This window comes from Ochotona curzoniae, unplaced genomic scaffold (genome assembly GCF_017591425.1).
Source record: "Ochotona curzoniae isolate NIBS_2020 unplaced genomic scaffold, NIBS_Ocur_1.0 contig_4751, whole genome shotgun sequence".
Classification (NCBI taxonomy): Eukaryota; Metazoa; Chordata; class Mammalia; order Lagomorpha; family Ochotonidae; genus Ochotona; species Ochotona curzoniae.
Genome location: NW_024466377.1, coordinates 142,614 through 158,708, shown reverse-complemented (window position 1 = coordinate 158,708; position 16,095 = coordinate 142,614). Strand labels below are relative to the sequence as shown.

The following is a 16,095-nucleotide window of genomic DNA, read 5'->3' as shown; positions in this document are numbered from 1 at the left end:
GTCTCCAGAAACCACAAGTTCCACAATGGTGGGATCTTGCAACCAGCATTAGATGGAAAAAGCCGAACATGTCTGCAGATGTGTTCACCCACCTTAAGACTGTAGGATTGTTCTGATGACACTATAATAAAATTATATTATAGCAGATGGAAGAATCTCTTATCTCTTTCTCTTGCCCTCTCCCTGTTTCTGTAGTTTTTCCTTTCAAATAAATAAGCATTTTTTTAAAAATTAAGTTTTTATGGTTACTGAGCCACATGGTGGATGCTGTCAGATAGGTGTGGCTTTGAGTCTATGTCTCTGCTGGAGGGGGAGGTGGGCTACCAGAAATGAGACAGATACTCTTGCTCTCATGGGAAGGACTGGAATAAGAGTGCTCTGTGAGGTGACATGAGATTCTTTCCTGGAAAGACAAAAAAAAAAAAAAAAAAAAAAAAAGGAGAGTTGCCAGGAGCTGGACTCCCTGTAGATCCCCTTCTCATGCGAAAATGTGTGGCTGGCTTGTGACTTGAGGTGCTGGCAGGTAGAAACTGTAGCAGAGACATAAGATGCTAGTGGACCTACATGACAGGGAATGGAAAACACATGTAAGGGCAGGGGGAAAAGAGTGCTCTGTGAGCTTCTGGGGTGATTAGAAGGGGAAATGGACTTGAGGAGGTTCCCGGTGGAGTCCTCCTTGCAGATCAGGATGGTGGTGTCTGGCTCTAAAAGCTTGTCCTCCAGGGTTCTATAGCTCCCACCCAAATCCTTAGTGGAGCCCTCCGAGAACAGCGCTGAGGGAATAGGACCCCAACTCCAGTCGATACAGTTTTGGGAGAGTCACTGTAGGCTTGGCTCTGAGTTCTGGGGTTCCCCTGCATCCTAAACTGAGATCTTTCACAAGAAAAGGGGAAAAGAGCTGGGCTGTATCCCTGGTGACTCTAGGAGATTGCCAACTGGAAGTGCCAGATTATGAGCTGGACAGGCGAGAGGTAGCAAGGCATTCTTGGATCTACCAGAGAGAACAGTTGAGTTATTCACTGTGTCCTGGGTCAGGGAATCACCTTTTCAGAGTCAGCGACTGCTGCTAGCCACAGCCAAGAGGAAGAGTCACAGTCGTTGTGGGACATCTGGCCCCTTGTGATTGTCTTCTGCAGATAGTGTAATTAGTGCTTTCAGGTGTTTAAATCTGGAAGCTGGAAACATGCTGGCTAGACAAGGCTTTGGCGCCCCCGTCTGGTAGTTACTGGTAACTATTTCTTGGGATCTTTGCCAGAGTCAGTCTGCACTCGCTGGCTTCCCATCTTTCCTTCCCCTTTCCCTCCCTCAGCAAGGTGAAACACAGTTATTTTCATTCGGTAATTAAAGCAGGCGAAATGCTACACAACTCTGACCACAGCGCACCTGGAGACGAGGTCTCTGGTGCTCGCCGTCCCGTTGGGCACTGTGGAGGTCCTTACAGGGAGGTGGCTACTGTTACTCCTACACATCCAGCTCTGCTGCCAGTGAGTGGACCAACAGCTGCTACTGCCAGTGCGTGGGATGCAGCTGGGCCTGTTGCTAAAACCTACCTTTCTAGAGTTCTCTCAACACGATCAGCCCCCCCTTTAAAGGCTCCCCTAAACATATTTTTAAAAATATTTATTTATTGAAAGCCAAGTTACAGAGAGAAAAAAAGAGGAAGGGAGGGAGAAAGAGAGAGATGGAGGGAGAGAGGGAAGGAAGAAGGGAGAGAGAGAAAGCGAGACCTTCCACCTGCTAGTTCACTCCCCAAATTGCCACACATTCACCCAGGGCTGAACTAGGCTGAAGCCAGGAACCCAGAACTCCATGGGTCTCCTATGTGGGCACAGGGACCCAACACTCAGACCATCTTTTGCTGCTTTCTCAGGCTCACTATAGTGGAACTCAAATGGGATGCTGATGTTGGACATACTGGCTTAACCTGATGCACCACAACACTGGCCGCTTCTCATTATTTAGCAAGTAATAATAGTTGAGGGCACTTCCAAACATTTACAGAAAATGCCACTAAGAGATAAGCTCATGGAAAATGTGTATTATGAAAAAATACATGATTTTCAAAAATGTTGCACCAAAACCAATGTATCTTTTGATTCTGTTATGTGTATACTTCGATTGATCTAGTCAAACACTCAATTTATCCAGGTACAATTTATCCAGGTGCTTGAATTTTCTCCACTCTTTCGTAAGACACATTGCAGTGAATATGCTTGTACATAATATTACCCTGTAGGAAAAGGAATTGTGGGGTGGGGGTTATGCAGGTACAACTCTGACAAGTGTGACCCAATTACCCCTCCATAACCTAACTGTGCTCCTAGCATCAGTAAATGAAAACTGCTTGTTCCCTGCCATCAGAGAGCACTGTCCAAGTTTTGGCTTGTCTCAATCTGATGAAATCTTGTGTAGTTAGCTTCTTAATGGAGTTGAGTATTTTTCTGGAATATTTAAAGCCAACCGTCGTTTCTTTTCCCAAGATTCTTTTGAATTCTCTGGACACTGCGAACTGTCTGTAGATCTGGCTCATCTTTTTCTAGGATTCTTAGCCTCATCTTAATTTTCAGTTGCTTTTGCTAGGGAGATCATTTCTTTATTGTCATATGCAATGAAAATATCATTAGGTTGCCATTTACAAAATTTTCTTATGATATTCCTTGCTATTGGGAATTCCCTTTTAATTCTTATATTTTGAGTTTATTAATATTCTCTCATGAATTTTTGGGATTTTGAGTCGCAGAAAGACTTCATTCTTCTGAAATTAAAATACTTTCTTTGACTGAAAACTCTGACCTATCTAGAATTTACCAAGCTGAGTAGTGGGAGTTATGGTGACTATTTTCCATGTAGCCATCTGACTATCCCCAAACCAGTAGCTAAACAGTCATTTATTTATCTTTTCCACTGATTTGAGACCCCACTCTTTTTTTCCTTTTAAAGCTTTGTTTTTATTGGAAAGTCAGATTTCCAGAGAGAAAGAGGGACAGAGAGAAAGATCTTCCATTTGCTGGTTCGCCTCCCAAGTGGCCACAATGGTCAGATCTGTGCCGATCCAAAGCTAGGAGCCAGGAGTTTCTTCCAGGTCTCCCAAGCGGGTGCAGGGTCCCAAGACTTTGGGCTATCCTCTACTGCTTTCCCAGGCTATGGGTTAGGAACTGTGAGATCCCAGTCTTATCATTCTATGGATTACTATATACTACAGTCCATTTCCGGACTTTGTTTACACTTAATTTGCTTATTTATATTTCCGCATAGTTTTGTTTTTATTTTGGAGGCTTCATAATGTTTTCATATCTAGCAAGCTTAGTTCAGTTCAACTACTCTTATATAAAATTTCTTTGCTAGCCTTCATTTATTTTTCATGTAATTTTTGAATCAGCTTTAGTTAAAAAGAACTGGCTTTTTAAAAATTATTTATGAGTTAAGGTATTAATCATAGGAATGGCAATTCTATGGTATACATATTCAAAAACTAGTTTGTAAGATATTTTATTTTTTAGAATTTAAAAAAATATTATTTGAAGTGCAGATTTACAGACAGAGAACAGACACATACAGAAAGAGAAGGTCTTCCACCCAGTGGTTCACGCCACAAATGGCCACAATGGCCAGAGCTGAGCAGATCTGAAGATATTACAAGTCTCTGTAAATCTGACTCTTCAATAGTAAACACATCTTTAAAAAAGAGATAGCAAATCATAGAAACAAAGACAAGCCACAAAGAACAAATAGAGGATGGTTCCATGTATATGAAATTTTAATATGAGCAAAATGAAAGCAATACCCTGCTTGGAGATACACACACATATAAAAGAAGTGTGAAGAACAGCTATAAAATGATTACCACAGAAATGCAGGTTAACACCTTTAACTAAAGAGGTGGGGCAGTGAAACACACTGCTTTGATTAGCTAGCAAAGTGACTACAAAAATGATGTCTATTATCTTTAGTAATACTTTAAAGTGTATATATTTCAATGTGTTCTTTTTAACCTATTATGTGTTTTATACTTTGGGGTAAAGAAAAAACGAAAGGAAACAAAGTACAGAAAATATTTTCAAATATAAATGGAAAGCAGAGGAATGGAGGAGTAGCTGGATAAAAAAAAATCTTAAAAAATTTATATCAAAGACTTCAGTTTTTCCCTTGGGAGACATTTTAACACATTTGCCTGCTCTTGACTGTAGTTCACTGAGGAGGAATGTAATTGCTGAGGCAGGAGAGCAGATATTTATAGATGTGGAGAAGTGTTAGGGAAAACTAGAGGGGTCGGAACCTAACCTTTTTTTTTTTACATTCTTTTATTAAGGTAATCTATACATAGTTGATCAGGGCACAAAGGGTCAAGAGCTACAGGAAAGTGGGTAAGACCATTGTTTCCGCATAAATATTATTTTGTTTTCTGTATCCGGAGTAAGGGAAGAAATAAAGGGAAAAGCCCCACCCAGCCTCCCACCCATTCCAGGTCCCCAATGTGGGGCATGCTCCGAGGGTCCCACTCATGCAGTTTTGATAGTTCAACAACTCTGAGTTGCTGCCAATCTCACCACTCCAAGCACAATGAAATCTCTTCAGAATCCACTGGCTGACATATTCTCTTCATGGTTGGGATTCTGAGATCAGCAGCTGTAGGTAATGGCCTAGGTTGCATTGTAACTAGAAAAGTGTTACACTCCTGGGAGAAAAGCAGTGAATAGGTGGCAGACATCCTGGGTCTGGTTAATGCCAAATTTGTGTTAATTATACCAGTGTGCCAACATAGTTACTTATTCTAATTTTTTTAAAGATATGCTGGGGGGCAGACAACAGCATTCCAGTAAACAGGTTCTGGGGACCCCATGTGTAGTCTCTGGGTGGGCAGGCATGGCACCAGGCTGGAATGGCACACAGGCAGAGCACTGGGCATGCATGTCTGTGGATTGCTCAGGTAAACGGGTCTGTAGGTGTGTTGGATGGAGGACTGCTGAGGGAGGACGTGACAGATGAGGAGTGACTTCTGGAGGACCAACCTGACTACTGCACTTGCAGGTAAATGAGGGGACTGAGACTAGATGGTTTAGAGGAGGGAAACTAAAGGACCTTTTGGTGTCAGACCAATACACCCACCCACACGGGAGATCTGAGTTGGGATTGTTGGTACCAACCACTGCCTACTGGCAACACACAAAAGCAATGACTGAGGGCCCTGCCTGGCAGGGCTTGACCACATTACTTACCAGTGAGTTTTGGCGCAGGGAATGGACCATGTTGGACTGGGCTATGACACTAATAAGTTCACAAGAGAACTGGGTCTGGAGAAGATTCTATGGGGGATAGTGGGCTCCCACCTGGTTTGCTCAAGGGCTGGGGGTGTGACTAGGATGAGCTAGGCATAACCATGGAACTCAACAACACTTATGGGTTACAGGGGCTGGGAACAGGCCAGGCTGATTTAGGCTGTAGCACCCACATGCACACCCAAGAATTGGGTATCGGGCAGGCCAGACAACAACATCCACTAGCACACACAAAGGCCATGACTGGGGGGTGCATACTGCCAGATAAGGACTTAGCACCCACTTGTACTCGTGAGATCTGGGTCAGGGAATGGGTCTGGTGGGGGAACTTGGGAAATTCTCCTGGTTGGCTGTTGCTCCAATTGTTGAGCATGTGAATCAGGGCTGGGTGTTGATCAGGACAGGGCTACTTCATTTGCTGGCAGATGTGCGGATTGTTTCTTAAGGAGCAGACCAGGCAAGACCAGGTCAAACCATAGCACACTGCCATGTGCAGGAGCCAGAATGGGGGGCGGGTGCAGGGCATGCTGGGCTAGGCTAGGCTATCACCCCAGCTGATTTGCACGAAAGCCATGGATAGAGACAGGGTGAGTAGGGTTATGCTGTAGCACCCACCAGTGAGAGTTGGAACTGGGGACAGACAAGACCAGGGCAGGCTGCAGGATCTGATAGCAAAGTCTAAACTTTGGGTTATGCCGGGCTGGGGTGAAGCAACCACTAGCATGCACAAGATCTGTGGCTAGGAACAGGTCTGATTGGGGAGCTAAGGGGATGCCACTGCTTGGCTCTGGTTCCTACTAGTAAGCGGATAACTGGGTTAGACATGGATGTAGCATCCTTCGGCATGGGTATGGACAGGCTCTGGGGATATATCAGACTGGGCTAGGCTCCAGAATCCTCTGGTGTTCATAAGAGCCAGGCAAAGAGTAAGACAGGCTGAGCTAGATCTCTGAACCCGCTGAACCACACAAGAGCTAGGTTTGGGGGTGGGTCAGCAGTGCCAGGGCAGTAGCGCCCAAAGAGCCGGAATTGGGTGTGGGTTGATCATGCCAGGCTGCTGTTCCTTCTAGGATAAGAGGTAGATCAAGTCAGGCTGGGCCAAGCACCCACCAGTGTGCACATGAGATCTGGCACTGGAGGTGGCTTGACAGAGGAGCGTGGGGACTCCTTTGTTAGGATGCTGTTCCTGATGATGAGTCCAAGAACCAAGGCAAGAAGCAGCCCAGATCAGGCCAGGTTACATTACCTGTTTACCTGTGGGTCAGGTATGGGTTGGGCCATCCTGAGCCAGCTCACAGCACCCCTTGCCAGATCTGAGAACCAGGATGGGGTGCAATACAGGCTGGGTTGCCCCACAATAGCAGCCAATCCACATTAGGGCCAGGAATTGTGTGGTTGGCTGGGTTGGTCTAGGCTATATGACCTGCCATCATGAGCTGGGAGCTGGGGCAGGCCAGACTGAACCAGGCTACAGCAGCCCCTGCTGGATGCTAAAGTGAGGAAAGCTGGGGTACAGCTCCAACCAGCACATGCAAGGTCTGGGTTGGGGGCAAGCCCAGAGGAGAACTGTGGGGGCTCCCTGATGGGGCACTGCTTATGCTGGTGAAAGCTGGGTCAGGGGGCAGACAAGACTATGCAGGGATACAACACCTGCTAGCTTGCATTTGAGCTAAGTTAAAAGGAGAGTCAGGCTGGACTAAGTGACCACTGGTGCATGCATGAGTCAGGGTATGTGCAGGTTGGTTGGCCTTTGCTGCAGCATCAGCTGGTAAGTGCCAGGACTGGAGGCACATCCTGTCAGACTAGATCATAGAACTACCTATAAAGTACAAGATCTGGGGCTGGGAGTGGGCCTAGTACAGAAACTGTGGGTACCTTTCTGATGAGATGGGTAGTGGGGTTGGTTGGGTTGAGCTAGGCTCCAATGCCCATTGATGTGTTTAAGAGCTTAAAGGGATGTGGGACAGACTGGATCAGTCTGCAGCTCACACTGGCATGCACAGGAGCTGGGGCTGGGGGTGGGCCTAGTGGGGGTAATTGGGAGTCACTCCAACTATGCTGCAGTTCCCATTGGTGTACATGAAGACATAGTCTGTGGTGGGCAAGGTTAGAGTGTAATGTAGCATCCCTTGGTTTGTGTAAGAGATGGGGCTAGGGACAAAACTGACCAGGTGACTGCAATTATCAGTATGTGTGTGCAGGCTGATGTAGGTGATGGACTGAGCTGGACCCACACATGGCAGACAGGAGCCATGTTGGGGTCACTTCTGATGAGATTTCTTTTGGGACCCCCCAACTGGATCATTAGACTCAGAACTCCAACCATGGTGAAAATTACAGGTTATGTGGTCTGACTGTGGAGTGCATGTTTCAGAAGTGGATCTTTACAGTTGCTGAGGCCTCTGCAGTTAACGGCATGCCTAGATGCTCATGGGGAACATGACAACCAGTACATTAAGGCCTGCAGAGGACATCTAGTACCATGGAGGGCAGAACAAAGAGGAAAGCTCTCCTAGCCAAGCTTTGATATTGAGTACCTGGGTGAATGGAGACTCTAAGGTGGACTATGTCAAGCAATGGACCTTGGAAGAATTTCCGCAAGCTTGTAGCAACAAAACCAACAGCATCTCAGAACTATCAAACCACTTAAGCAGTACCCTTGGAACATGCTCCACATAGGGGACCCTGAGAAAACATAGGGTAACTGTTCTCTATCTCTGGGTACTGATGCAGTTACCATGCTGGGTGGGACTTCTCTCCTTCTCTCTCCAGTTTCCCCGGATACCAGAAGAGAAAATGAGATTGGAGGCAGTTGTCTCATCCACTTTCTTCCACTCCTCGACCCTCCTCATTGGTGGTCCATATGGGCATGAATCCATGAATCCTTCTCAACTATGTAAACATTATCAAAATAAGATGATTTTATTATTAAAAAAGAAAAAAATATATATATATCATTTAGCCTAAAGTAGCCTTTCCTTCCTTCTTTCTGTCCTTCTTCCTTCCTTCTTCCCTCTCTTCTTTGCTTTTTCTTTTTCTTTTATTCTCTTTCTTTCTTTCCTCCTTTCTCTTTCTCTTCTCTTTTCTCTTCTATGCTTTTCTTTCTAGCTTAGCTAGCCAGCCCTCAGTCCTGGCCCTAATGTGAACTAGCTGCCAATGTGGCCCAACTCTGGCTGTCCCACACCCCTTCCTGGTTCTCAGATTTGCCAGTGAGTGTTATGAACTGGTCCAACCTGACCCCTCCCCAGTCCTGACTCTCAAGTATGCTGATGGGTACTATAGTCTGGCCTGGGCTGGGCTGCTCCCTGCCTCAGTTCTTGTGCTCACCATCATGGACTGCATTCTGACAGAGGAGTTCCCCAAGCTCCTCTATCAGGCCACCACCAGTGCCAGATCCCATGTGCACACTGGTGGGTGCTTGGCCCAACCTGACTTGATCTACCTCTTATCCTGGCATTCTCTGCCAGGCACAGTGGCCTTACCCAACTGCCCCACACACATTCTGGCTCTTACCTTTGGGTGCCATAGCCAAGCCTAGCCATGCCTGACCCACCCTCAAACCCAGCTCTCATGTAGTTCAACAGGTGCCAAGACCTAGCCTAACCCATTTACACCCACTTTGGCTTTCTTAAGCAGCACTGACAGGTGCTGGAGCCTAGTTCAACATATTTTCAGGCCTACTCCACATCCATGCCAAAGGATGCTGTAGGCATGCCCAGCCCATTTGTCACCCCATTCCAGCCGTTGCACTCAACAATTGGACCTACAACCCAGCAGACAACCTATTATCACCCCTATAATACCCCTTCCCAGCTACTTATATTGTGTGTGCCAGGGTGGCTCTGACAAAGCCTGGCATGGCCCATCACCCAGCTTAGCCTTTGCTATCAAATGCTGCAGCCTGGCCTAGCCTGGCCCACCCTCAGCTCCAAATCTGGCTGGTGGGTACTGCTGCCTAGCCCTGCCCATTCTGCCTCTATCCCTGGCTCTCAAGCAAACAGGCAGGTACAAAACCTAGCCCACCATGAACCACACCACATCCTGGCTCCCACAAATGCCAGTGTGTGCTATGACTTGTCCTGGGCTTGCCCACTCCACCCCACCATCCAGCCCACACACCTGCTGATAAGTAGGGTAGCCCTGTTGGCTCTAGACCACAGCCAGCTCCTGCTCTTCTGTTCACCTGCAGGAGCTATAACTTAGTAGAAAAATTACCCAAATTTCCCCACCAGACCTGCTCCCAGACCCAGATCTCACACATATCAATGGGTGCTAGGGCCATGCCCAGCATATTCCACCCTCAGCTTTGGCCTTTATGAGTGCTGGTGGATCCTGTATTCCATTCATCCCCACATGCAATTCTTAGTGCACCTGCAGGTGCTTCAGCTTGGGCCAACCCAACCTATCTCAACCCCAGTTCTCATAGTGTTGGTGAGTTCTGTGGTCATGCCTAGCTCAGCTGTCATCCCCAGGTCTAGCACAAACAAGTAGGTATTGCAGTCCCACCAGCGTGAGCCCATACATTCCCCTCAAAATCTGTGTCCAGATCTAGTTCTCTTGCATGCCCAGCCTAAATGGCCTTCACCCAGTCCAGGTCTCCTACATGGGCAGATGTCCTGGTCCAAGAACCAGACTTGTCCTCTTGCTTCCAATCCCCACCTGACCTAGCCCCCTTGTTTACCTGCAATTACAATGGCACTTTTTGTGGAAGTCCCCAAGAAGTCATTCCTCACCTCTAATGCGCTTCTTCAACTGTACCACCTTCCACACATTCCCAACCCCCCATCCCAGGATAATCATAGCCACCAAGTCTGCAGCTGAGTGGGTGCAGGACCCAGGCCTGGTCTGGTGGTACAGTACATGAGGGCACAAGTAAGCCTAGGTAACCCCCCCCACCCTGACACCTGTCTGGGCCTTCATGCACCTTTTTAATTCTTGTTCTTATGGGGCGATGTAGGTGGCTGTTCGCTTATCTGGGTAGTGTGTGGTAGTTAAAAACCTCAGCATCTAAAGCCAGGAGCCTGGACTTCTTTCAGGTCATACGGATGCAGGGGCCCAAGGTCTTTGGCCATCCTTTGCTACTTTCCCAGGCCATATGCAGGGAGCTGGATTGGAAGTGAGCTGCTAGGACACAAAACTGTGCCTGTATGGGATGCCTGTGCTACAGGTGGAGGGTTAGCCTGTAACTCCTCCACGTCAGCCCCTGGAATTGTTTCCTTTGAGAAACATAAAACCAGATTTTTGAGTTCCTTGGATTCCTTGAAATATTCTTAGATGATGCTTCTATTTGAGCCTGGGAAGTTTGCTCTAACTGCACATCAAATAAACAAGTTTTTCAGATCTTCACAGTTTTAGGTCCAGTTGCTTCAGTCCAGAGATCCAGCCAATCACAGCTACCTGGCCCCACATTTTAACCATTAGTGCAAGGAGATAACCGGCCAACAGAAAACAAGGTGAGGAACATTGTTCATTTAGCATGCACCTAATAGTGTCCCTTCCTGGGCAACTGGATACAAGTATGGGAGCCTCCAGCCACTCTGTGTGAACTGAGTGTGGTTACCTCAGTGAAGGAGTTCCCGCCTGACTCTCAGAACCACAAACAGGAGCACAGGATCTCTGGATTGGAGAGATTTCCGGACACACCATGGACCTGTGAGGAGACAAGAGAGTTTCAGATGGTCCTTCAACCCTCTGTGCATTTGCTCAGAATGGAGCCAGGGAAACGGGCAAGGCTGCATTAGATCCCATCTGGGGCACTGAGAAATCTAATGTATCAATCTAAAATACGGGACAGCAGTGCCTTGGAAAAGAAATATTTTATTCCAACCTAGTTTGGAGGACAGTTCAGAATCAGGCAGTCCTATTAATCCAATGTCTGGCAAGGCTGGACATAGCTAGGGGGTGCAGAGGAATGATCATGTAGTGAGTTGGGACACGTGGAGAAAACCTAGGTTGAACTAGGTTTCAATAACTGTTAGAGTGTGGGTAAAATACTATTGCTGGGCAGTGTAAGGTTCCTTTGTGTAGAGAAAACTGCTACTTTGCTAGGCCAGGAAGCGCCTGGAGCTTGGGAGGATTCCGCTTTAGTGATAAATCTGTTCTTTGCTGTCCTGAAACTTTGTGAACCCAGGTGCAGGGAGGCAAGGGCAAAATTCTTCTCCAGTCCCAGGAAGAGGAGGAAGATAAGGGTGTGAGAATGGGATGAGCCATACAGATAATGGGTATGGGAACAGAACAGGCTGCCTGTGCCTGAAGGCCATAAAAATGAACATGTCTAAGGGGGTCTGACTGCCCGGCTTGGCTGGCCTGTGTGCCCCAAGTGCGGTGGGGCCCCAGCATGCTGGTGCAATAAACTCTGCTGTTTGCATTACCAGTGAGACTCTTTGTCGTTCTCTTGGGGTTGACTAGCTCACACCCTGAGGTCTGGGGGGCTTTGGCCCAGACTCTAACATAACCAACCTTCTCTTGAGAACTACCTCCCAGGTTCTTCTGCTTGGACTCTTGTGACATGAGCCCACATCATACTTCCCATGATTTCTAGGTCAATGTTGCCTGCTCCCCATTATAATGTCTGGATTGGACTTCCACTGATCCTAGGATGAGGGCTCATGGGCTCTGGGGCTCTGTCTTTCCTCCTGTTGCTCTCAGGAGCCATGGTGCTGACAGAGACCTGGGCAGGAAGGAGAGGGCTTCAGGAAGGAGAAAAGGAGACACCATGCAGCAGGGGCTCAAGACAGGGGTAAGTAGAGTAGAGCCCAGTTCACGAGGCAGGGAGCAACTCTTTTCTAACTTTAGAACTCAGAACTTTAGAACCTTGATTCATTCCAATGACAGCACCCCAGTGACAGACCTCTCCTTGGGCCCCATACTGCCGAACTAGAGAACAAACTTCCCCCCTAGACACCCTGCACAACACAGCACATCCAACTAGAGCAGGCCCCTCATCTTCCCTCTCTTTCCTGAGTGCTCTTCCCAGTCTACCATCTTTGTGAGAGTCCTCATTAGCCTTCTCATAGAAGCTATAGTCATGGCAGCAATGGTCATTGCTGTCTCAGCTCTCATGTCTCATTGGTCTCATTGTGGGATTTAAGGCCCTGACAGCAGTGTTCCCTACCTCACTTACAGAAAGCACAATCTACACACCTGCTCCCCACCCAGGTCATGTGTATGCCAGCATTTATGCTACTGTGTCCCACATGTGGAAATAAAAGGAAGGAGCTATCACCTTGTTGACCATGGTGACAGGGACCTGAATCAAATCAGCTGAAGGTCTCCACTGAGGACATGCCACTGGTAGGGAAGCTGGCATGCTTCCCACATACCTGCTTTTCTTGAATGTCCTCATCATGGCCCACGTCTGAAGCCTCAGGCCTTATAACCTCACTGGATCCAGAGATTTCTTTCTACAAGGATCCAGGGATTGAGAGTTCCTTAGGGTTTCACAGCACTTACAACTCACCGGCCCCTCAAAGGGTATTTCCTTCTCACAGGTAGAGAAGGGGGCATCTACTCTCAGGCTGCAGGTGAGGGCGAATGGGGTGATCCCTGACACTCTGAGACCCTGTGTACACAGTTCATGGAGGAGCCCACCTACCTCACTATTTGTGACCTCTCTCTGCTGCTTACCGTGTCCCAGCGCAGAGCAGTGACAGTGCCCAGGGCTCTGATGCATCTCTCACAGTTAATACAGGTGGGACCTGGAGGGTCTCAGTGGGAGAGGGGGTGGGACAGAGGGAACACGACTGGGTTACGGTGAGTCTTTGGATTTGGACATTCTGAGTGGTGGGATGCTCAGCTCACCACTTTAGAGAGAAAGCTTTGAATTTTTCATGACTGTTTTCTTTAGTGTGACAGCTGCCTCATATGGAACTTATCTGGGTATGTTCCTTTTCTTTCTACAAGAGTCAGAAAGACAACGGCCTAACAGGGTACATGTAGGCAGAAGCCAGGACACACACCCATGGGATCTGGTACCTGACATCAGAGACCCTGCCGCGTCTTAGAGCCAGCAGGATGTGAAATCACTGTTTGGTTTCCAATGCCAAAGACCATCAGTGAGATCAAGTGTAATGTGACCACCTCTTGATCATGGAGAGGATACAAGGGAACAACACCCCAGCTTCATCCCGTGTCCATGGCTTACAGCTGGTCGATGGCACCCAGAAGAGCCAGAGCAGCCACCTTGATCTCCGGTCCATAGCCTAGGGCTTTCTGTCACCTCATAACCTATGCAATCTTGGCCACACCTTCAAGTGGGTGGCACAAGCTTTGCTCACCTATTCCTAACTGGTTAAGATATCACCAATGGGGAATCATTTCCCTGTACGTTCTCATCTTGGGGGACAGTCTAGTGTAGACCCCCTCAGGAGGGGTGACTCAGGAAGCTTTGAAGGATGCTGAAGGTACACTGCAGATATCAGATGCCAGAGATTCATCAGCTGCTGCCAGAGCAGGTATTGCCAAAGCTGTGCCATTGCTTTGGGAACTGGCAAGCAAAGCACAAGAATCTGAGCCAGTCACTGTTCCTGCAGTAACTCTGGTGCCCCCTGCAGACGAAATAGCAGAACTGGTGGTTTGCAAAAACATTTGAAGGACTTAGAAACAAGTCTGGATATGAGCGGCCTTTATATCTCTAACTGACAGATACAAGGGGAAACTGAGGGATTAGGCTTATAATACCTAAATCTTTCATCATATTTGTCATCAAAGTGGAATGGTAATCAGATACCCCTAAATGTAATGCAGTTGATACACAATATCAAGGAAGTATTTTCACCTTAATACGTTGACCTGTGGCCAGTGTAATGACTCAACTGGCTAATCCTCCCCCCTTTAAGCACTGGGATCTCATATGGACATCAGTTCATGCCCTAGCAGCTCCACTTCCAGTCGAGCTCCCTGCTTGTGGCCTGGGAAAGCAGTCGAGGACGGCCCAAAGTCTTGGAACCCTGTACCTGTGTGGGAACCTGGAACAATTTCCTGGCAGCTATGGCCATTGTGAGCACTTGGTAAGTGAACCAGTGGTTGAAAGATCTTTCCCTTTGTCTCTCCTTCTCTCTGCAAATCTGACTTTCCAATAAAACTAAACCTTTAAACAAAAACATTGCATTCAAACCTGATTAAACCTCTTCATTTAATACTTTTTCTTCATTTAATACATTTAATACTAGTTACAAGACGTTAACAGGACAGAGAACAAATCAACTGACACCACGAGGAAGCAACTGGACATCCTCAGAATGTGGAACTGGTTTCTTCATGAAATTCATGGGAGGAAAATAAAGTGGAGGTGGGTTGCTATATATGAGAAGAGGTTTAAGTGACACAATAATAAAATAGCATGTATTACCAAAGTATAACTTCCCAGAGGATAAAAACAGAATCCCTCCCACACTGCTGTTTGTTCGTTTTGAAATTCTAGTTGAAGTTAGCCCTCATAGTGAGTATGAGTTAGGAAACAACCTGACTGCTGTTTACAAGCAGGGATGTTGGGAGGTGATTGGGTTTAGAGAAAGTCTTCCAGGGGAAATTCACAAGATTAAATTCTGGAGAGAACGACCAGGGGAGACCCACATGGGCTCACTCTGTCCCTTATCACACTATGCCCTGTGCTGCCTTGGGACCCTGCCAGCAGAAGGACCCCAACCAGATGTAGCCTCTCACACCTGGATGAGAACCATGTACCGAAATACATCTTTTAATAATATAACAATAAAACTCACCTGTGTTGTCAAAAACAGAAAGCAAAGGCATTTACCAGTATGGAGTGAGCATGCATCAAAGATGTGTTAGTAAGAGTACCAGTTTAAAGAAACAAAAACACTAAGCAGAAAAGCCTGAGCGAACAGGTGCCCTGGACATGCATCGTTCATTCTCTATTGAACAAGACTTGGTATCTAGTAGTCAAAAAGCATGTGCACTGATATCCCTTCTTTGTAAGTTAATGTCTACCCCTCAAGAGAACTCTAAATATCCTAAAATAGTAACTTGAAGTAAAGCTATCCGAGAAAAGCAGGTAATTTTTCTGCAGCCTGTTAGAAGATATTTTAGGCTCTCAGTTCTCGCCTGAGGAGAAAAAGTCAGATGTATTCTCTTTTTTTGTTTCATTTCATGAAACTTTGCTCAAATTCTTACTTCTTTAAAAAAAAAGTATTCTGGGCCTGGCACAGTAGCCTAGTGTCCAAAGTCCTTGCCTTGTATGCACTGGGATTCCATATGAGTACTGGTTCAGATTCCAGCTGCTTTAATTCCCTTCTAACTCCCTGCTTATGGCCTGGGAAAGCAGTAGAGGATGGCCCAAGGCCTTGGGAACCTGTACCCATGTGGGAGATCTGGAAGAGGCTCCTGGCTCCTGGTTTCAGATTGGCTCAGTTCCAGCAATTGTGGTTGCTTGGGGGGAGTGAACCAGTGGATGGAAGTTCTTTGTTTCCCCTTCTCTCTGTAAAATCTGTCTTTCTAATAAAAATATTTTTAAAGAAGTATTCCAATGTCACACAAAGGGCTTGTAGTCATTATTTTGCCTGTTTGCAAGGTTGTGATTTTTTCCCCTTGTTCATATGAACCTTGCTTGGGGCTAATACAAATCACTCAACTATAAAAAGACATCTTTGATAAGATCAGGGAATTTTAATATGAGCTGGGTATTAAATGATATGATGAAATTAGTGATTATGAATCAAACGTTCCCTAGAAAGCTGGTAATGATTTCAAGACAACTGTGTTTTCCGAAGTGTCTGGACAGAGTTATCATTCTTACACACCAGGGCCATTCAACTTGGGCAATGTGCAAAAGGGTCTGTTTTGTCTTAGCCATTTAGAG

At 46.7% G+C, this 16,095-nt stretch overlaps 1 protein-coding gene across 1 annotated transcript in view; it reads right to left on the bottom strand.

Annotated features, from left to right (window-relative positions):
- LOC121161226 (tripartite motif-containing protein 26-like) overlaps positions 1-10,914 on the bottom strand; it is a 34,895-nt gene extending 23,981 nt beyond the window's left edge. The window contains exon 1 of the mRNA XM_040987528.1: positions 10,837-10,914. The gene's annotated coding sequence lies outside the window, so the exon portion shown is untranslated. The remainder of the gene's footprint in view (positions 1-10,836) is intronic.
- Positions 10,915-16,095: the final 5,181 nt, after the last annotated feature.